The 21277-nt window shown below is 42.8% G+C and overlaps 1 protein-coding gene and 1 pseudogene across 2 annotated transcripts in view; both read left to right on the top strand.

Moving 5' to 3' along the window:
* Positions 1–21277, top strand: part of tmem244 (transmembrane protein 244) — a 94862-nt gene that overhangs the window by 38032 nt on the left and 35553 nt on the right. The window lies entirely within an intron of this gene.
* On the top strand, positions 9474–9651 carry LOC122548706 (U2 spliceosomal RNA; annotated as a pseudogene).

The following is a 21277-nucleotide window of genomic DNA, read 5'->3' on the forward strand; positions in this document are numbered from 1 at the left end:
TTGGGCAGGTGCATGCCAAGACATGTAGTTGGGCTTGTGGATCTTGGGGAGCCGGTAGAGCCGGGCAGTGTGGGACTGGGGGACCATGAGTTTGGAAGCAGTGGAGGGGAGGTCACCAGAGGCAATAAGGGCACAGACACTGTGAGTGATTTTGGCCTGATGGGTCACAGTGGGGTCGTGGTCAAGAGGGACGTAGGTCCTTGTGTCGGAGAGTTGGCATTCGGTCTCTGCGACATGGAGGTCCCCAGACAACCACCACCCCACCTTTGTCAGCAGGTTTGATGATGAACCAAGGGTTGGTGTGGAACGAGTGGAGCGCTGCACGATCGGAAGGGGTGAGGTTGGAATCGGTGAGTGGGATGGAGAAATGAAGGTGTCCAATGTTACATCGGCACTCAGCAATGAAGAAGTCTAGGGCGGGTACAAGGCTGGTGGGGGGGGGGGGGGGAGCAGGTGTGACCAAGTGCAGGAGGAAGGTTGGAGGTGGGAAATAGGGTTCTCACAGAAAATTTGGGAGGTTTTGTCAAAGAAGAAGACATGGAGATGGAGGTGGCAGAAGAAGAGCTTAATATCATGGCAGGTGCGGAATTCGTTGAGGTGGGGACGGACGGGCACAAACGTTAGCCCTTTACTAAGGACGGACCATTCAGCCTCAGAGAATTCGAGGTGGGGTGGGGGGGGTGTTGAATAATGGATATGTGGCAACGTTCTGAGGTGAGGTTTTAGGGGAAGAGGCTGAAGCAGAGGAGGGGAGAAGGGTAATAGCATGTGGTGGGTGAGGGTTGGATGTGATGTGGTGAGGGGGAGTAGGAGATTGGGAGGGGATGGGCTGGGGTATGAGGTGGGGGTAGGGGAAGGTGATGGATGGGTGAGGAGGGAGAGCTGGTGTGCTGGCTGGCTGAAGGAAGGCATTAGGATCCAAGGGTGACCCTAGGAAATGTAGTCTGAGTCTTGATTGCAGTGTGGGAGGAAGCACTGGATCTAGACCCATCAATTTTCACACTGCAAGAGATATGCAAATAATTACAGTCACATGCATAGTTCATACACACATCAACAATGTTCTTGAATTGCATGCTGACTACTTCTTCAGTATCAGAAAGCTGAATTCTAACATATTTATCAGGAATGACCTCCCCTTGATGAAGCCTTGCTGCCTCAGCACTATTTTACCATGCATTTCCAAGTACTCTGCAATCTCATCCTTAATAATGGACTCTAAAATATTACCAACAACTGAGGTCAGGCTAACGGACCTATAATTTCCTGTCTTCTGACTCCTTAAACAGGGGTTTTATATTAGCCATTTTCCAATCCTCTGGGACCCTCCTGACTCCAGTGATTCCTGAAAGATCACCACCGATGCCTGTACAATATCCTGAGCGGTCTCCTTCAGAACCCTGGGATACAATCCATCCAGTCAGGGTGATTTATCCATCTTTATATTTACAACTTTCCCAGCACTTTCTGCTTAGTAATGGCCACTAAACTCACCTCTGTCCCTGAATCTATTGAAGTTTTGGTATGCCACTAGTGACTTCTACTGTGAAGACTAATGCAAAGTACCTCTTCAGTTCATCTGCTATTTCTTTGCTCCCCATTACTACTTCTCCAGCCTCATTTTCCACGGGTCTAATGTCCACTTTTGCCTCTCTCTTACCTTCTCTTTATTCATTCATTCACGGGATGAGGTCATCACTGGCTAGGCAGCATTTATTGCCCATCCCTAATTGCCAGAGGGCAGTTAAGAGTCAACCATGTTGTTGCGGGTCTGGAGTCACATGCAGGCCAGACCAAGTAAGGATGGCAGCTTCCTTCCCTGAAGGGCATTAGTGATCCAGATGACAATTGACAATGGATTCATGGTCATTATTAGACTCTTCATTCTCGATTTTTTATTGAGTTCAAACTCCATTGTCTGCCATGGTGGGTTTTGAAACCGGGTCCCCAGAAATTATGTGGGTCCTTGGATTAACAGGCCAGTGATAATACCACCAGGCCATCGCCTCCCCATTCCTTTCATGTATCTTAAAGAAAAACCCTATAATCTGCTTTTATGTTCTGGCTGGCTTACCCTCATATTTCATCATCTCCCCCTTATTGCTGTTTTAGTTGTCCTCTTTTAAAGGTTTCCCAATGCTCTGCCTTCCCATTAATCTTTACCTCATAATAACACACCACCTGCTTGAGTAGAACATTGGACATTCAAACAAGAGCATGTTTCCTCAACCCAGTGAGCATAAATTCAAAGTTCGTTTGCAATATATGTCTTGAAGAAAAAAATTACCAACTTCTTAACCACTAAATGCAGTGGCAAAGTTGAGAAAACTGAAACATGACGAGGCATTGCAACTATGTATAACAGTACGGAATTAATACTGGAATGGTATGAGCAAACAAGTATCTGCAAACAAAATTTCTCACCCATTAACAAATCTTCAGAACATGCAAATTAAGCTCACCTTTACAACCACATCTGACCTTGTGTTGCACAACAGATGTTAGTCAATCTGAAATGTTTGAGGGATTATATTGTCGATAAAACACTCGAGATAAAACACCAGGACAGTCACAGAACCAAACGACATGGTGGGAAAAGCTGTGTTTCCCAAAAATTGACTGCATGGTAGATCACAAATTCAAAGTTCTTTTTTAATGTCAAACAACCACAGCGTCAATCATCGTGATCTTCTCAAGATATATGAGCTATTCTGCAGAACTAATATAGTCAGATTAGCCTATATGAGAATGTGCAGAATAATTGAATTGAAGTAAGTGCAAAGCAAAATATGAAATTTAGAGCTATGCCATGAAAGTTAAATGATAGAATACTTAAGGGTCAAGTCAGAAAGCAAATGACCCCTTCTGACATCCAGCCATTTGTTGTGATGGAGAGAAAGAATCAATAAGCACTAAGTGTGGTTGCAAATCATCATTTGAAACACATTATTCTTCATAGCACTCAAAATACCATTCAAACTATTGAATCTGCTTCAGATTCAGTTGCAGAACATGAGTTCAATAACATCACACCTGATGGTATTCTACTAGTGAGGAAAGTCATGTACTGGACTTAAATGATTATTGGTGGGATTCGCCCCACACACACTGCTCCCCCCCCCCCCCCGTGCCCAACCCCTCCATCCCCGACCCAAGTGTTGAGAATGATGGTGAAAATGATGACAAAATATCATAAGATTGAAAAACTATCAGATTCTTGATGTTGAGAAACATTTTCTGATATTCCATCCAAAACATAAATGGTGATTTCAGAATCCTGCCCTTGAGAGAGGACTATCTTATTTCCATTTCATTAGAGCCCCAACATGCCCTATTTATACGCCATTTCCAATTCTCCATTCCTCCATTGAGAAACTGGATGGTGCAAATTCCTGACTGGTACTTGGCAGCTGCAGCCATAACAGCTCTGCTTCTTATGCAGAACAAAACACCCCATGGACACCATCTTCCTCCATACTCTGCATCTGCAAACCTCCAGCCTCACAACATCATCATGCCTGCTCTCGGACCAACTCATAAACTGCTTCACACCTTCAACACTGTACTCTGGAGTTACAACTAACTGATATACATGATTCCCCTGTCTGCTGGTGCTAGCCTTGCAGGACAGACTATTGGTCACTCCCTGGTCTGCAGTTGGACAGATCCCTTGTCTCCTTCCAAGGCATGCCAGGGAAGCTGTGAGCGTGTACTGTGAGGTGTTAGTCAGTGAGTGCGAAGGAAGCAGCCCTGAGATACAGCGTAGTCCATACCATGAGTTGGTTGCCTCACCTTTCATGTAACACGTACCTGTTGGGGACTTTCAAAACTAGTTACTGTTGCACCCTGCAATGTGCTTCCTCAGTATCATTCAATTGGATCGGGGAGGTGTCTTGATAGTCATGAAGGATTATCAAAGTCCGCAGTCAGTATTGATGATTAGGAGTTCATGGTGCTGGTGGTCCTGGATCATGCCCTGAGATGCTGTTTGATGCTGAACAACATGAAGGCTCCTCACAGTCAGCAGCATGCTAAAGTCGCCAGTGACAGCATTTGAATTCCCAATGTCAAGCTGGATCCGCATCTTCAGTGAGGTGGGAAGATACATATTAATGAGCTGAACTGAGGTATTAGTTTGGCATTTAACAAGTGATAATTCACTTTAATTGGCAACTCACTGCAGCCGAGTGAGAAACTTGGTTCTTGCTGAACGTCTTGCCTGACTGTGCCACAAAACACACCATGGGCCACATAAGATGGGCGGCATGGTGTCTCAGTGGTTAGCACTGCTGCCTCACAGCGCCAGGGATCAGGGTTTGATTCCAGTCTTGGGTGACTGTCTGTATGGAGTTGGCACATTCTCCCAGTGTCTGCATAGGTTTCCTCTAGGTGCTCCAGTTTCCTCCCACAATCCAAAGATGTGCAGATTAAGTGAATTGGTCATGCTAAATTGCCCATAGTGTTCAGGGATGCGTAGGTGTGGTGCATTAGTCAGGGGTGAATGTAGAGTAATAGGGTAGGAGAATATGTCTGGTTGGTTGCTGTTAGGAGGGTTGGTGTGTACTTGTTGGGGTGATGGGCCTGTTTGCACACTTTGGGGATTCCATAAAAATGGTTCTACCCCTTGTTATCAATGTAGGCACCATGAACCTTTGTAAAAGGAAGATCATATCTATGATCAGCAAACATTTGAACATGTCTTCTGATGAATATATGCAGTCGTTATGTGGACATCTGTGGTTACATAGATGCAATGCCTTGGATTCTTAGGATATCATCAGTTGGTAATGGATCTCTTACCTCCCTGCAGGTTTTGGTGGTTTTGAGGTACAGGATGCTTTTACTTAAAAACTGTATTTCCAAATTCTTAATTTACAATATAGAACATAGAACATAGAACATAGAAGAATACAGCTCAGTACAGGCCCTTTGGCCCTCGATGTTGCGCCGATCCAAGCCCACCTAACCTATACTAACCCACTATCCTCCATATACCTATCCAATGCCCGCTTAAATGCCCATAAAGAGGGAGAGGGAGAGTCCACCACTGAAATGGAGTACTGAGCTGTATTTAACCTCACAAGGTATGAATAACAATTTATCAAGTAGAATTTATTGAGCAGGTTATAATAAATAATTAATCAAGCAATGAAGACAACACGTTGTTTCTTTCTAATTCTTCAAGGCCAATAACCTCTGTGAACATGGCCAGCTCAGGCAATGTCTTTCTGCTTCTGCCTCAGAAATGTTTTACATTGAACCTTGCCTCAGAAGCAATTTCCGACAGAAGCAATGATACACCTGTGTAACGTAAAACTGAATTTCGAATTCTTACACCCTAATTCCATAGCCTGTCAACAGATGTCACCCCACCTCAGTAACTGGAGTCATGGAGGTTAAACATACGTCCATATGTATCTCTCAGCCCCAATGAAACTGACATTTCAACATGCAAACAAATGACAATTTTTTTTAAAATACAGAGAAGTTGTGCAAACAATGTTACATTAATTTTATTAGTAATGCCAATTTTCATAAACCATTTGCCTCCTACTACCAGGAATATCAAATAATTAAGAACAAATGTTTCTACCAGAATATCAGGATGTCCTTTCAAACACTTTTTTTTGTTCTATGGAAACAGTTAATTGACATAGCAAACTAAGACTTTTTCAAAATACATATTCATGTTTAGTCATTGTTGTGACAGTCAGTTCAAGCTGCTCAAGTTCAAGCTTTTCAGTTATTCATTTGAAATTAATAAACATACCTCAAACTGCACCCAGTGTAATTAAAACAGATATACAATTGCTTAACCCAACCTCTCCAAAACATTTAAGCCCAGTTTTGCATGCAGCTGCTTTAACTGTTAATTGTCGCACAAGCAGCAATTCAAGTAAAACCGTTAAATAGGTAACCGTGGCAAAATCATAAAATGTTATTTCAAATCAACATAGTGCCCTAAAATTAAAATGATCAAAATCTTTCATGTTCAGCTATCAACTCTCTTCCATTGGATAAATTGATAATACATGTCCTGGTCAATCATTTACTTATTATAAAGAACCACAAACTGACTTAATGTGACAGATATGCCTGTGAGCGACCTGGAAGTATTCTACTGCAAGATTTAATAACTTTTTGTCTTCACCAAGAGCTTTACCAGTTCTCAAGATGTTCTAAAGTTGGCACACATCAGGCAGCAAGTCTTGGTCTGAGGTATCCTGCTAATCTAATTGCACGGGGCTTTTTAGTTATGCAGAAATAAAACCTTTCAGCTGACTTACCCTTCTAACTCAAAATAAATTACTCTGACAGTCAAAAGTTTACCCACACCGTGCGTTCACACAATCAGGCAGAATCAACATGGTTTTGTGAAAGGGAAATCATCCTTAATTTCTTCTTTAGAGTTCTTTAATGAAGTAACAAGCAAGTGGGTAAAGGGGAAATCTGTAGATGTGGTGTACCAAAAGGCATGCTATAAGGTGCCACTTCAAAGGTTACTACAGAATAAGGGCAGAACATATCAGGAGAAAACCCACACAGATACTGGGAGAATATGAAAACTCCACATAGACAGTTGCCCAAGGGTTCAATCAAACCCAGGTCCCTAGTGCTGTGAGGCTGCAGTGCCAATCACTGAGCCACTGTGCTGTTGGAAATGAGCATAGATAGAAGATGGGTTAGCTAATAAGAAATAGAGAGTTGATATAAAAGGTCGTCTTTGAGTTGGCAAGCTGTTATTAGTGGAATGCCATAGGAATCAGTGCTGCAGCTTCAATAATTTACAATCCATGGGTAAAATGTCCCCCTCACTGGAGGGGCCAAGAGAAGTGGTGAGAAGGTGAACTAATTGAGTGAATCAGCACTGGAGAGAAACTCACCTCCTTCGACCACATCAATAATGAAATATTGGGTGAGAAGGTTTGAGGAAAGCTTTACTTTTTTTACATGTGCAAGTATTTATTAAGTTCCAGTTTTGCCTCCGATCGATTACAGGGAAAAAAGACATCTTTGGAACAACAATGTTCTTTTAAAATTGCTCACAAGATGTACAATTACGGCTACAAGAGAGTAAGTTCTCCAAAGTGTACCCTTCCACCACTTAATGTGCAAACCCTACCCAGCTCAGGCATACTCAATACCCTCGTACTGTTAATGCAGTGAATATTTCTGCCCAGCAGGGGTTTCAAGCTGGATACCAGCCATCTGCTAACTCCAATGAAAATAACTTAAGATAAAAAAATAGACTTAGCACTTGCAAATATGTTGTAAGTTAAATACAATTTCTCATGTTGCAATGAAATGATTGTAGGAAACTTTATAGACTTACAACAATTAAGGCATTTAAGTAATCAATTTAATGCTGTTTCGAGTCTCAGCCACCTACCTCCATGATTAACTCTTGTGGTTCACTAGAAGTATCACTACCTATGGACCAGGGGCTCAAGTCCCACCTACCTTAGAAAGGTGTAATAAAATCCCTGAACAGCTTGACTAAAAAATACCTCAAGCTCCATGATTACCTGTCTCTCTGGCAGTGACTAGTTTCCCAACTGTAAAATCAGGGCAATATGCCAAATGAATTTGGGGGGGTGGGGTGGACATCTCCAATTATCTCAACCGAGGGGCAATTAGAGACGTGATTGATGGTGAAAGGAAGCCTTGCCCTTGCTTTCAACCATCCCTTTGTCCCTTGATCCCCATCTTACAAGAAAAAAAATATAATTTTCCCTCTAACCATTGGAGATGCTCTGCAGTAGGCCTCATCTGATGGTTCTGGTAACAACACATCAGTGTAAGGCACCTAATCGGCAACACAGAGGTGAATTTCTTGCCGTATCAGCTCTTACTGAACTGATTTGCATTCAATGCTGTGAGTTATCTTAGTGGAGGAGACAATGCCTAAAACATTTAGACAAAAAAATGGCAAAGTTTCAAACCATATTAATGACTTGGATAAAGGACCAAGTTTGTGGTAGCTAAATTTGCTAATGGCTCTAAGATAGAGAGGAAAATTAGTTATCAAGAAAACATTGAACATACATAAAGGGATAGAGATAAGTTTGGTGAGGCAACAAAATTTTGGTAAATGGGACATAATGCAGGAAAACTTGAACTTGTTCACTTCGGTAGAATAACAAAATAACCTGAAGGTGCTGGGTATTTGGTTCGGAGGGGCTGGGGCGTGCGCCAAGTCTTGGGAGGAGCGTATCAGCAAAGTGAGGCAGAAACTGGGCAGATGGAAGCTACGGTCACTCTCCATCGCGGGAAAAAACCTGGTCATCAGGTGTAAGGCACTGTCATTGCTATTATACATGGCACAGGTCTGGCCTATTCCCAGAACCTGTGCCACTGCAGTCACCCGGGCCATCTTCCAGTTTATATGGAGGTCAAAGATGGACCGGGTCCGAAGGGACTCACTGTACAAAGATCTGGGCAACGGGGGAAAAAATACACCCAATGCCACCCTCACCCTGATGGCCACCTTTGTGTGTGGCTGCATCAAGCTGTGCGTGGATCCCCGGTACGCAAACACCAAGTGTCACTACGTACTGAGGTTCTACCTGTCCCTAGTGTTGCGAAGGATGGGCCTGGCCTCGTTGCCGCGGAACGCTCCGAGTAGTTGGACAGTTTATAAAGAAAAACACCTTTGACCACAAGTCCATCAGGAAGTGGTCAGCACGTAGTGTCCTTGAGACCCTTCGGGAAAAGGAGAGGGCAGATCCTATCGAGCGGTTCCCTGAGCAGACTGTCAAAGCCATTTGGCAGAATGCCTCATCGCCAGAACTTTTCAACAAGCACCAAGACATGGCTTGGCTGGTGGTGAGAAGGGCTCTGTCTGTGAGATCCTTTATGCACGCCCGGACTCTCAGCCGCACTGCACGCTGCCCTCGAAGCGGCTGTGGGGGGGACGAGACTGTCACACACCTCCTTCTGGAATGTGCCTATGCAGAGGAAGTCTGGAGAGGAATGCAGTGGTGTTTGTCGAGGTTCGTCCCGAGCAGCGCCGTGATGCGGGACTCCATGCTCTACGGCCTGTTCCCCGGGACGCAAACCAAGACAAACATCAACTGTGCCTGGAGGATCATCAACTCGGTGAAGGACGCTCTCTGGGTGGTCTGAAACCTGCTGATCTTCCAGCTGAAGGAGTTGACCCCGACTGAGTGTTGCAGACTGGCACATTCCATGGTCCAGGACTACGTGTTGAGGGACGCGCTGAAGCTTGGGGCAGCTGCTGCCAAGGCGCGGTGGGGAAAGACCACTGTGTAACATCTGCCTGCCTAACGAAGAACAGGGGGCCCATGCAGTCATTTGGGCTCTGCTGACACCTCAGCTAATCATATGGGCATATGATTGAAAAATGTACAGACCTGTATAAAAATGATAAATTCTGATCTCTGTATGTACATGTTTACATATGTATGGCATGACCAATTGTACAGATCATCAAATTATTTTATGAATAAAGTATATTTTTGAAATAAAAAAAAAATTCTGTTCTTATCAGTTTAATCGCTGATATCTCCTGAACGTGGGAGTGTTTGTATTAAATGGATTTTTGGAGCAGGGAGATGGCTTAAGGGCTTGCTCTGTCCCCTCCATGTATGAGCCTGGTATTGCAGTGTTTCCAGGAATGGTGCAGCCAGTGCCTACTACCAATTGTACAGATTAAATATATATGAATAAAGTATATTTTTGAAATAAAAAAAACAAAATAAGAAAAAAACAGTATATTATCTGAATGAGGAGATACTTCAGGGCTCTATGTTACAGAGGGATGTGGCTACCATGGTATATGAATTGCAACAAATAAGTATGCAGGTTCAGTAAGTGATTAGGAATGCAAATGAAATATCAACCTTTATTGTAAAAGGGGTCAAGTAGAAAAGTAGGGAAGTGTTGCTGCAGTTGTACAGGGCCTTAATTAAACTGAATATTGTGTAGAGTTTTCCTCTCCTTAAAGCAGAAAGGATATAATTGCATTTGTAGTCTTTCGGAAAAAGTTCACGACTGACTCCTGGGATGAAGGGGTTAGCTTATGAAGAAAGAAGTTTAGTTGAATGAAAGATGCTCTTATTGAAACATATCAGCTCCTCAAGGAACTGATACAGTGAATAGTGAAAGGATGTTTCTCTTTCTGAAAGAATTTAGAACTGTGGCTTACAGTTTAAAAATTAATGGCTTTACATTTAAGATTGAGGTTGGGAGAATTTTGAATTTTCCTCCAAAGATTGGTTGCCAATGGATTTCTCATCCCTAGAGATCAGTAGAGCCTGGAATCATTGAATATATTCGTGACAGAGTTTCATTGATTTCTTTTTATCAAATTAGATTTAAGAGTGTTGGAGTCCAGATAGCAAAGTGGAGGGAAGATTACAATCACAACAGCCATGATATTATTGGATGGTGGAGCAAGTTCGAGAGACCAAATAGCCTAACTATTGTGTTCTTGTAACAAATTCACATTGTGTTCTCATTTTCAACACAAATTATGTCACTCTCCAGCAGGCTACTGTCCATATTGTTCAACAAAGCAGATAATAAAGCAATGAAGATTTAAAACAATATATTTAATTTATTGCAATAAACAGATACATAACAACATGGACATTGCTATATATACCCAAACGAATGCCCTTGCACAACTAATAAGCCTATCTTGCCTGCTTCCCTGTGCTAGGCTAGAGCCTGTCTGTTTGTTCCCTTTCCCTGAGATCTGACATCCTCTGTGTCTTGGAGCAAGTGAGAGCCCAGCATAGAGTGTTTCAATTGAATCGGCAAAAGACAAAATGTGGAACAGAGAGCTGGCTTAATGGTGACTATGTGACTACAGTTAATTATCATAAAAGCCCATTGGTTTAACAAATGTCCTTTAAGGAAGGAAACCTGCCACCATTACTTGGTCTGGACTCCAGACCCACAGCAATGTGGTTAATTCTTCACTGTCCCCTGGGCAATTAGGGATGGACAATAACTGCTGGCCTAGCCACCATGCCCACAACCATTAAACGAATAAAAAAAAGCTCTATCATCAGGGCAGAAGGCAGCATGTGCTGAGGAGGGTTGGTGGAATAATACATAAACAGTGGGAGCACCTGTCAAGACCCACATGAATTTTCCTGCTGATCAAGAGCTGGGGAGAACCCGGCTGAGTCATTGAGCTACCAAGGCCAAGGTTTCGTCCTCCCTGTTTAACATGACAGAGTGAATATATCGGCCATTAGTCAGGGTCTGCTGTGTTTGATTCTTCCTGCAGGTGGCAACTCCTTCCACGGAGGGGGCGGTGAGCGGGTCAGTGAACTAAAATTCCCACTTTGGAGTGGACAGTTCTTTTATGTCACAAAACCTCATTGAGAAATTCTAAAGTCTAAGTGATCCGTGGTTTCATAGGTGGAAGTAGATAACAAAAATGCATACTAAATCTATGCAAAGCACAGGTTCATTCTCAGCTGAGGTATTACATTCATTTCTAAGCAACACACTTCATGAAGGATAGCAAGACCTTGAAAACTTTGCAGAAGCACTTACCAGAATGATATCAGAGATGAAGGGCTTCAAATTATGTGAAGAAGTTGAAACTGACCTGCTCAAAGATAAGAAGAATAAAAGGCTATTTAATTAAGCTATACAAAAGTAAGAGAGATTTGATGGTGTAAATTAGAAGCAGGAGAATCAGTAAACAAAGATACGGCTTAGAAATAGTTTGCAAAAAGAAACTTGAGAGGAGGTGAGAGCTTTTATTCAGTATCAAGTTCTTCTGATCGGGAAGGCACTACCTGAAAGGATGTGGTAGCACATTCAACAGTAACATTCAAATAAATTAATTAAATCTATGAGAAAGAATATATTCAAAAATACATTAAAGAGCAGGATAGACATTCTTTTGGATGTTTAAAGCATCAAGGGCTATGAAGAGAAATCAGAAATATGGCATTCAGGTTGAAGATCATGATCATATTGAATGGTAGAATAAGTTCAAAGAGCCCAATAGCCTATTCCCGCTTCTAGTGTTTATGAAATAGATTCCAGAGTGTGGGGCAAGATTGGAAAATGAGACTAATTGCATCCAACAAGTTGGGACAGGAATAGAGGCTCAAATGGCTTCCTTTTGTCTATGATTCCATGATTTCAATAATTATTAACAAAGTTCGCACTTACTCTTACAAAGCTTCAATACATTGCCTGAAATTACAACATTATTGCAAAGTGCTGCCGCAGTGAAAACAGCGTCAAAGCCAACATCACAAAAGGGCATTGCAAACTCAGAGCATGCACCTAATATTTTTTAAATTATGGGATTGATATTGTAGTATAGCATTTAAGTGAACCTAAGATACATTGCATGAAATGCTGTTCTGCACTGCTGACCATGTGATCCATTAGTTAGTAAACTTTATATTTACTCATTCCTGAAGAAGGGCTCATGCCCGAAACGTCGATTCTCCTGCTCCTTGGATGCTGCCTGACCTGCTGTGCTTTTCCGGCAACACATTTTCAGCTCTGATCTCCAGCATCTGCAGTCCTCACTTTCTCCCAGTAAACTTTATAGCCTATTATTAGAACATGCAACTTTCTGACTATTCCTATGTAATGGGTTTGACAACAATTACAATGCAGATCAGGACTCATAGATTGCCCACTATTTTGCAGTACACCCTGAATCACTTTGCTTATGCATATGTGTTTCAAAGAAGGTCTTTAATGGAACCAGTTGCCCTGTTCCATAGATATATACAAAAAAATACTAAAATGACTTGGTGTCAGCATGCTGGTTCTAGTCACATTTAAGGTTTGTGATTGATGTTTGTGTAAGTGCCTGCCTCTCTCACTCATAACGGCCACACTTGAAGAAAGATCAGCTACATGACAATTTTGGGAAGTTTCTGGAAAGTTTCTCTCCGTAAACTGTATCAAGTTTTCTCATACAATTCTCCACAGCTTACCTCATTAGCTTTGCACTATTCCTCCAAGGCACCATTCTCATGCTATCATGCACTCAGCATATGTGGTGGCACAGGGTCTCAGTGGCTAGCACTGCTGCCTCACAGCACTATGGACCCAGATTCAATTCCACCCTTGGGTGACTGGTTGTGTTGAGTTCGTATTTTCATCCCATGTGTATGTGTGGGTTTCCTCCAGGTGATTCAGTTTTCTCCCAAAATCCAAAGATATGTAGGTGAGATGGATTGCCCATAATGTCCAGGGATTTGCAAGCTAGGTGGGTTAACCATGAAAATGTGGAGTTAAATAAAAGGGGTGGTAGGTTTAGATATGAGGCTCTTCAGAGGGTCATGTGACTTGATTGGCTGAATGTTTCCATACTGTAAGGATTCTATTCACTGTGGGACATCAAGGATTCCCAGTGCTGAGGCCATTTTGAAAGCTCAGTCTTGCACTTGGTCAGGAGCTGCCTTCACAGTTCACAAAGTGGGAGGGGAACGAAAAAGAAAGACTCCTGAGGGTACATAGGTGCCAGAAGCTCATTGTGAACAAAAGTTCACATTCATAAATGTATTACTATTTTAAATCATCCAATCCACCATCACTGTAATTGAGAGAACAAGCTTAGCCATACTTATCATCAATAATTCTTAGAAACCTAGTAAGGGAGCACAGCTGTTTCCATTATACCTGATACACGTAATGTCTTCTCATTTTTCAACATGGGACCATTGCACGCTGGAAAACCTTCATACTGTTGAAAATACTCACTTTTATTCAACAGTAGCAAAAGCAAAGAAAACAAATGAGCAAAAATAATCTGCATTTGCTTCTGGGAACAGACATTGACAATTTTCAAGAAAGCAACAACAAATTTACAGTCAATGCATGATCGTAGCACAGTGGCCATAGTGATGATAACTCCCACGGTGGCTTGCTTCATTGATCACAATTCTAATGAACCTGTGTGGGAAATATTAGAAATAGAACAGATAGACTCATAGAGTCATAGAGATGTACAGCATGGAAACAGACCTTTGATCCAACTTGTCCATGCTGACCAGTTATCCTAAATTAATCTAGTCCCATTTGCCAGCACTTGGCCCATATCCCTCTAAACCTGATCCCGAGTAATATGAGTATTTGACATTCACAACACAAATAAATGACAGTTTAGCATGGTCATCCTTTTAGTGGTACATGGAGAAATCCATAAAGATGGCTATGGAATGCCTCAACATGGAATTCTGATATGGGAGATATTATTTGGATGGATTCAGCACAAGCCATGCTCTGCAGATTCAGTAGGAGATTGTAAGTACAGTAGGATTACTGATACCTTGATCCCTTCCCTATCCCCTATACTACCCAAGAAAGACATCATTGTATATTAGAGAATGTCGATGAATCATTGCAACTCACCGGAAAAGGAAATCAATTCTGTGTCATTGGGCTATCTGTGAGATCGCAAAGTACTTTTGTGAGTTGTGGCTCATGCGTGACACTTCTTCTGTCACTTATAACGTTTGATTCACAGAGATGATCACTGACAATTGATAATGACCAGTGATTTAGTTAAGATTGCTTTGGCCACAATTTGTGTTCCACCTGGTTGGTCACTACATGCATTTCAAGTGCAGGATGCTATAGTTATCATAGAATCCCTATAGTGTGGAAGCAGGCTCTTCAGCCCAAGTTCCAACTAACCCTCCAAAGAGTATCCCATGCAAACCCATTCCTCCACACTTCTACATTTATCCCTAACTAACACATCCCTAAATACTATGGGCAATTTAGCATAGCCAATTCATCAAACCTGCACATCTTTGGATTGTGGGAGTAAACCGGAGCACCTGGAGGAAACCTGTACAGACATGAGGAGAATATGCAAACTTCACATAGAGAGTTGCCCAAGGCTGGAATTGAACCCGGGATCAATTAGTGTTAACCATGACAAGTTGCCGAGCTTTATATCTGTGCTAAACAGTAAGCAAGAGAGAAGTCCTGAGTCAAGTTCTGAAGGGGGCTCTACACAAAAAGACAAGGAATTGCAAGGCAGAGGTCCTGTGAGCATCCAAATAGATGCAAAGTAAGTGAGCATTAAAAGAGGAAACGTGGGACCCTGAGATGCACTCTGATTCAATTGACATGATGGGGGTTTTCTCTGTGCGGTATTACAATGAAAGATGGCAGCATTATGTCCTTTAATTTACTTTCAGTGCACAGATTCTGAAGTCTGCACATGACATTGTGAATGTGTCAGCACACTGATTGGCATGCTCCAAGTGGCATAGTGGGAATGCTGGGTGACAGTGTGCTCCTAGGTGTGGCGTTGAAGTGGAGAACAGTATTGTAAGTAGGTCAAAGATGTAATGATGTTGGTATGTTTCCAATAACATCATGAATGAATGGGTGGGTGTGGCCCCTGCTCATGGAATATAGATATTGATAACTGTTGTTCAAGTTACACCCAAAATGTTGACTTCTCACTTCCTGATGCTGCCTGGCTTGCTGTGTTATTCCAACCTCCTGTCTGTCTGTTCAAGATGAAGGCCCAGAGGAGGAAATTGTAAGCTGGAGCTGCCAGGTACCTACCCTGATTTTTTTGTTGAAATTGTCACTATTTAGTTTCTCAGAAACTGCCTATCAATGAGGTGACATTAGGGTCTAAGTGCATAGAAAGGCATACAAATAAACTTCTCCCTGCGCACTAGCAAGAATCTTACCTCACCATGCAAACTTTGGATTCAGCATCTGACTTTATTTTTCTGGACTTTGTGTGTCTAATTGCTGCAATTTAACTATATCTTCTCAACTGACTTACCATTGCCTACATCAGGAGCTGGGAAGATTGTGTCTACAATTTCCTTACTGCTTCAGATTAGGATTGAAAGTTTGTTCTCACTGTTCAGAATGCATTTTTTTTCAATAAAATATGCTTGCAATCCAGTTACACTGGGTTGTGATCTACAAACATTGAAATGTGAACTTTCCTTTTTGTAAATTGAAATAATATTAGTGTTAAAGTCATGCTGTTGATAAATTGACTATCAGAATGACCCATTCCTTCAGGATAACTAAGGAGTATTTGCATAATGGGACTTTTTCAAACACTATTATTTGTTGATATTTACAAACTTTAGGGACATTTTACAAAATATTTCTTCCACAGCGAGTTTTATTCACTAGGCTGTATTATATTGCAGACACTGGTGAGCCCTTGATTTTTCATCCATGAATGTAATGGCTGAAAACAAATGCTCACATTTCATAGATGAGTCTTTTTGTTAAGTGCCTGAACTGGACAAAGAACTAGCAACATTTTGAACCTACCATGACAGGCATGGGAAGAGTCCAAGGATAGGGGTATCTATGGGAGAGGCTTAAGTCAGCAGAATTAGATTACTTACAGTGTGGAAACAGGCCCTTCGGCCCAACAAGTCCACACTGACCCACCACCCACCCAGACCCTTCCCCTAAATTTACCCCTTCTCCTAACACTACGGGCAATTTAGCATGGCCAATTCACCTAACCTGCACATCTTTGTGACTGTGGGAGGAAACTGGAGCACCCGGAGGAAACCCACACAGACATGGGGAGAATGTGCAAACTCCACACAATCAGTCTCCTGAGGTGGGAATTGAACCCGGGTCTCTGGCACTGTGAGACAGCACACTGCTAACCACTGTGCCACCGTGCCACCCACTATAAGGTCACCCCTCAGTTGACTGAGACTGGAATCAAACCCAGTTCCCTGGTACTGTGAAGCAGCAATGCTAACCACTAAGCCACTGTGCCACCCCGTGAATCATTGTGAATCATTGCACCAGATTCTGTTATAAGTGTGATGAGATGTGAGGTTGCCTGAGTCATTAGCATTCGGAGAGGAATCCCCAAATATAATCTGTAAGTGAGGATCCATTTGTAGCATTTAATGAGAGTGCTGCTTGGTGGGCCTTTCAAGAGCTCCGGGGAATACAACAGTTAAAAGCAGACAGAAGCAGCTGGATCCAGCAGATAAATCATTTTTGTTGTACTACTTGTGATCCATGAGGAGCAGACATACTGCTCCTGGTACCTTGAGCAAATCTTCAGCAGCAACCAGCCACCATATGCCCCATTCTGTTCCACATCACCCTCCGACACTGAACATGCAATGTTTTCAGTTTCACCCTTTTTTCCAATTGTTGGTCTGATCTCACCACTCCACTACCAGCCTCTCCACCAGTCATACCTCCCCATCCCATTCTTCCTCATTACTAATCCAAACCTCTTCAATTTTCAATGTTTCATTGTTGCTGGGATCTGTTTCCTAAACTGGCCAATTCTTCCCTCCATACCTAGGGGTAAAAATACCATTTCTTATGCTCCTGGCTGATTCAACGAGCTCAGCATAGGCAGTGGATCTGCTGTTATGTTCCAGTATGAATGACTCTGTTAATTGACTGTATAAATGCACTGCATCCATTAAAGAAAATGTGCAGATATTGACTTTACAAAAGAATCCTGGCAGTTACTTTTTTTCATGCAAAGGGTGGTGCATGTACGGAATGAGCTGCCAGAGGAAATGGTGGAGGCTGGTACAATTGCGACATTTTAAGTCATAGAGTCATAGAGATGTACAGCACAGAAACAGACCTTACAGTCCAACTCATCCATGCCAACCAGATATCCTAACCTAATCTAGTCCCATTTGTCAGCACTTGGCCCATATCCCTCTAAACCCTTCCGATTCATATACTCATCCAGATGCCTTTTAAGTGCTGTAATTGTACCAGCCTCCACCACTTCCTCTGGCAGCTCATTCCATACTCGCACCACCCTCTGTGTGAAAAAGCTGCCCCTTAGGTCTCTTTTATTATCTTCCCCCTCTCACCCTAAACCTATGTCGTCTAGTTCTGGACTCCCCCACCACAGGGAAATGACCTTGTCTATTTATCCTATTTAAAAGGCATTTAGATTAGATTAGATTAGATTAGATTAGATTCCCTACAGTGTGGAAACAAGCCCTTCGGCCCAACAAGTCCACACCAACCCTCCAAAGAGCAACCCACCCAGACCCATTCCTCTACACCTAACACTACAGGCAATTTAGCATGGCCAGTTCACCTAACCTGCACATCTTTGGATTTGTATGGGTATATGAATAGGAAAGATTTAGAGGTGTATGGGCCAAGTGTTGGCAAATGGGACTAGGTTAATTTAGGATATCTGGTTGGCGTTGACAAGTTGGACTGAAGGATCTGTTTCTTTGCTGTACATCTCTATGACTCTATGGTCAGTATCTTGTCTAAATGACCATCACCATCCTTTAACAGTGGGTTGCATCTTACTTTTTCTGGCTAAGTCTGAGTTGTATTGACTTTTTTAGAGGATATTTCAATAGATCCCCCACCCCCCAGGGTCTTGCGCGTTCTCTTGCTGTTTCGTACCAAGCTTACCTCATTAGTAATCAACCATGCCATTATGCCATCTTTCAGGCTCATTTCCCACCTTATCTTACCACAAGCCGTTCCTGGAATCAGTGATATCTACCCAAAGAGCAATATTTCCTGCACCATATTTAAAAGTGCACTGTGCACTCAGATGAGCACTGTCAGTCCAGATCTAACTTGCACAGTTCCTGATGTTTGCCCCAGATTGTGAACCCCACTATGCAAGCAGGATTCTGGATATCCTACTGAATAATGATGTTGATGCAAGACTTCCTTCTCTCACAGGAGCATAGGATCAGGAATAGGCCATTCAACCCCTTGAGCTTGTTCCACCATTCAATAAGATCATGGCTGACCTGTGGCCTAACTCCATCTGTGGCATAACTCCTAACACCTGCCTTCGACCCATATCTCTTAATACCTTGATTAACAAAAAACTGTATTTATCTGACATTTAAAATTAACAAGAGATCCTGCATACACTGCTGTTTGTTAAGAAGAGATCTACTATCCTTCTTGTGCAGAGGTGCTTGGTAATTTCCCTCCCCAATGGTCTGGCCCTAGTTCTACAATGCTCAACCTGTGGAAATAGATTAGGTTAGATTCCCTACAGCATGGAAACAGGCCCTTCGGCCCAACAAGTCCACACCGACCCTCTGAAGAGCAATCCACCCAGACGCATTTCCCTCTGGCTAATGCAGCTAACACTATGGGCAATTTAGAATCGCCAATTCACCTGACCCGCACGTCTTTGGGCTGTGGGAGAAAGCTGGAGCACCCAGAGGAAACCCATTCAGACACGGGGAGAATGTGGAAACTCCACACAGACAGTCACCCTGGTGCTGTGAGGCAGCAGTGCTAACTACTGAACCACTGAGCCACCGTACCGCCCCTTTCTTTTTTAATCCTGTCTTTTCTAGTTAATATTGTAAAGACTTTAATCATATTCCTTATTAACCTTCTAAATTCTTGAGATAACAGTCGCAATTTGTATAATCTCTCCGAATAACAACCCGTGAAGTCCAGGTATCATTCTTTTAAACTCGCATTGCACTCCCTCCATTCCTGAAGAAGGGCCTGTGCCCGAAACGTCGAATCTCCTGTTCCCTGGATGCTGCCTGGCCTGCTGTGCTGTTCCAGCAATAAAGTTTCAACTTTGATCTCCAGCATCTGCAGACCTCACTTTCTACTCCCTCCAAGGCCATGGAGGACATGACACTAGGCCTTGTCAGCCTGGTTTGAGTGAAAACAGTCCCAACTGTTTGGAGGAATGCACAGCACCTCAGGAAGAAGGCAAATTCTTTCTCCACTCTACCAGCATGAGTACCATCTTCTCCCTGTTACCTCACACTCACTCCACCTCTGCGACTGTACCAACCTCCCACCGAGGTTCATGCTCCACCACTTTCACTCTTGCTTACAACATCTTGTCCACACTGTCACACAACCCAAAACCCGAGATCATTAACTCCTGCCTGCCCTCTGTGTAGCCCATTTAATCTCTTGGGACACTTCCCCACCTGCACCAATAGTATGAGCTGTGGCACCACATTTATCTCCTGTAGCACCCATCTCTCTTTTATTCAATGAGGTAAATCGTCCACAATAGGGGAAAAAGAGTCAAGATGGGTAGTCTGCTGCTTGTTATTCAACTCCGCACCCCTAATGAGCATTCTATCTCTGGTTGGTCTGATCAGGGCTTAGACAGATATCGGAGGGTTCTTTACGGGGTTTACATGGCAGGTGCCCATGGAGCATGCCCTGAGATGTTTCCAGCATGGAGATGGACCCCTTGCTGAGATATTTGTACCATTGATAGTCACAGGTGAGGTGCCGGAAGACTGGAGGTTGGCTAATGTAGTGCCACTATTTAAGAAAGGTGGTAAGGGCAAGCCATGGAACTATAGACCGGTGAGCCTGACGTCAGTGGTGGGCAAGTTGTTGGAGGGAATCCTGAAGGACAGGATGTATATGTATTTGGAAAGGCAAAGACTGATTAGGAATAGTCAGCATAGCTTTGTGCATGGGAAATCACGTCTCATGAACTTGATTGAATTTTTTGAAGAAGTAACAAAAAGGATTAATGAGCAGAGTGGTAGACGTGATCTATATGGAGTTCAGTAAGGCGTTCGACAAGGTTCCCCATGGGAGACTAGTTAGAAAAGTTAGATCTCATGGAATACAAGGAGAACTAGCCATTTGTATACAGAACTGGCTTGAAGGTAGAAGACAGATGGTGATGATAGAGGGTTGCTTTTCAGACTGGAGTTCTGTGATCAGAGGTGTGCCACCAGGATTGGTGCTGGGTCTACTGCTTTTCATCATTATATAAATGATTTGTATGTGAACATGGGAGTGTTGTGGGGAAAAATACCAGTCTCGGAGTCAGAATCGGGGTTCAATGACAGAGTTTATTGCACAAGGAAATACTGGAGCTCTGGGGAGAGAAAGACACCAACAGCACAGTGGTCAGCTGCGAGTTTTCTCTCGACCTGGAGCACATGTCAAGAAACTTTTATACATCTTGTGATGCAACAGGTCAGTGATGACATTATTGTCTTTGTAACATGGTTTGTTTATGGCCATCATTGCAAAATCGTTGATAGTTTTGATACAGTCTTTGTCAGTTCCCGCACAGACATTGTTAATTTCCGCGTGGTCATTGTCACTTTCAGTGTAAACATTGTCAGTTTCAATGTCTGCGTGGAGATCCATTGCTGTAGTAATGGGTGCTAATCGCTCTTCCTGAGAAGGACGATTACTGCAGCCCTGGCTATTAGCATTTCATATTGATTCTGTATCAAGCTGTTAGCATTTCTATAAGAGGTGTTGGCTGGACCCAGACACTTCGGCGGGCAGTGTTTGTTACTCATGTGTATTCTCTCCCCTACCCACC

This window comes from Chiloscyllium plagiosum, unplaced genomic scaffold (assembly GCF_037043375.1).
Source record: "Chiloscyllium plagiosum isolate Xiang-an unplaced genomic scaffold, Cpla_swu_hap1 HiC_scaffold_3, whole genome shotgun sequence".
Taxonomy (NCBI): domain Eukaryota; kingdom Metazoa; phylum Chordata; class Chondrichthyes; order Orectolobiformes; family Hemiscylliidae; genus Chiloscyllium; species Chiloscyllium plagiosum.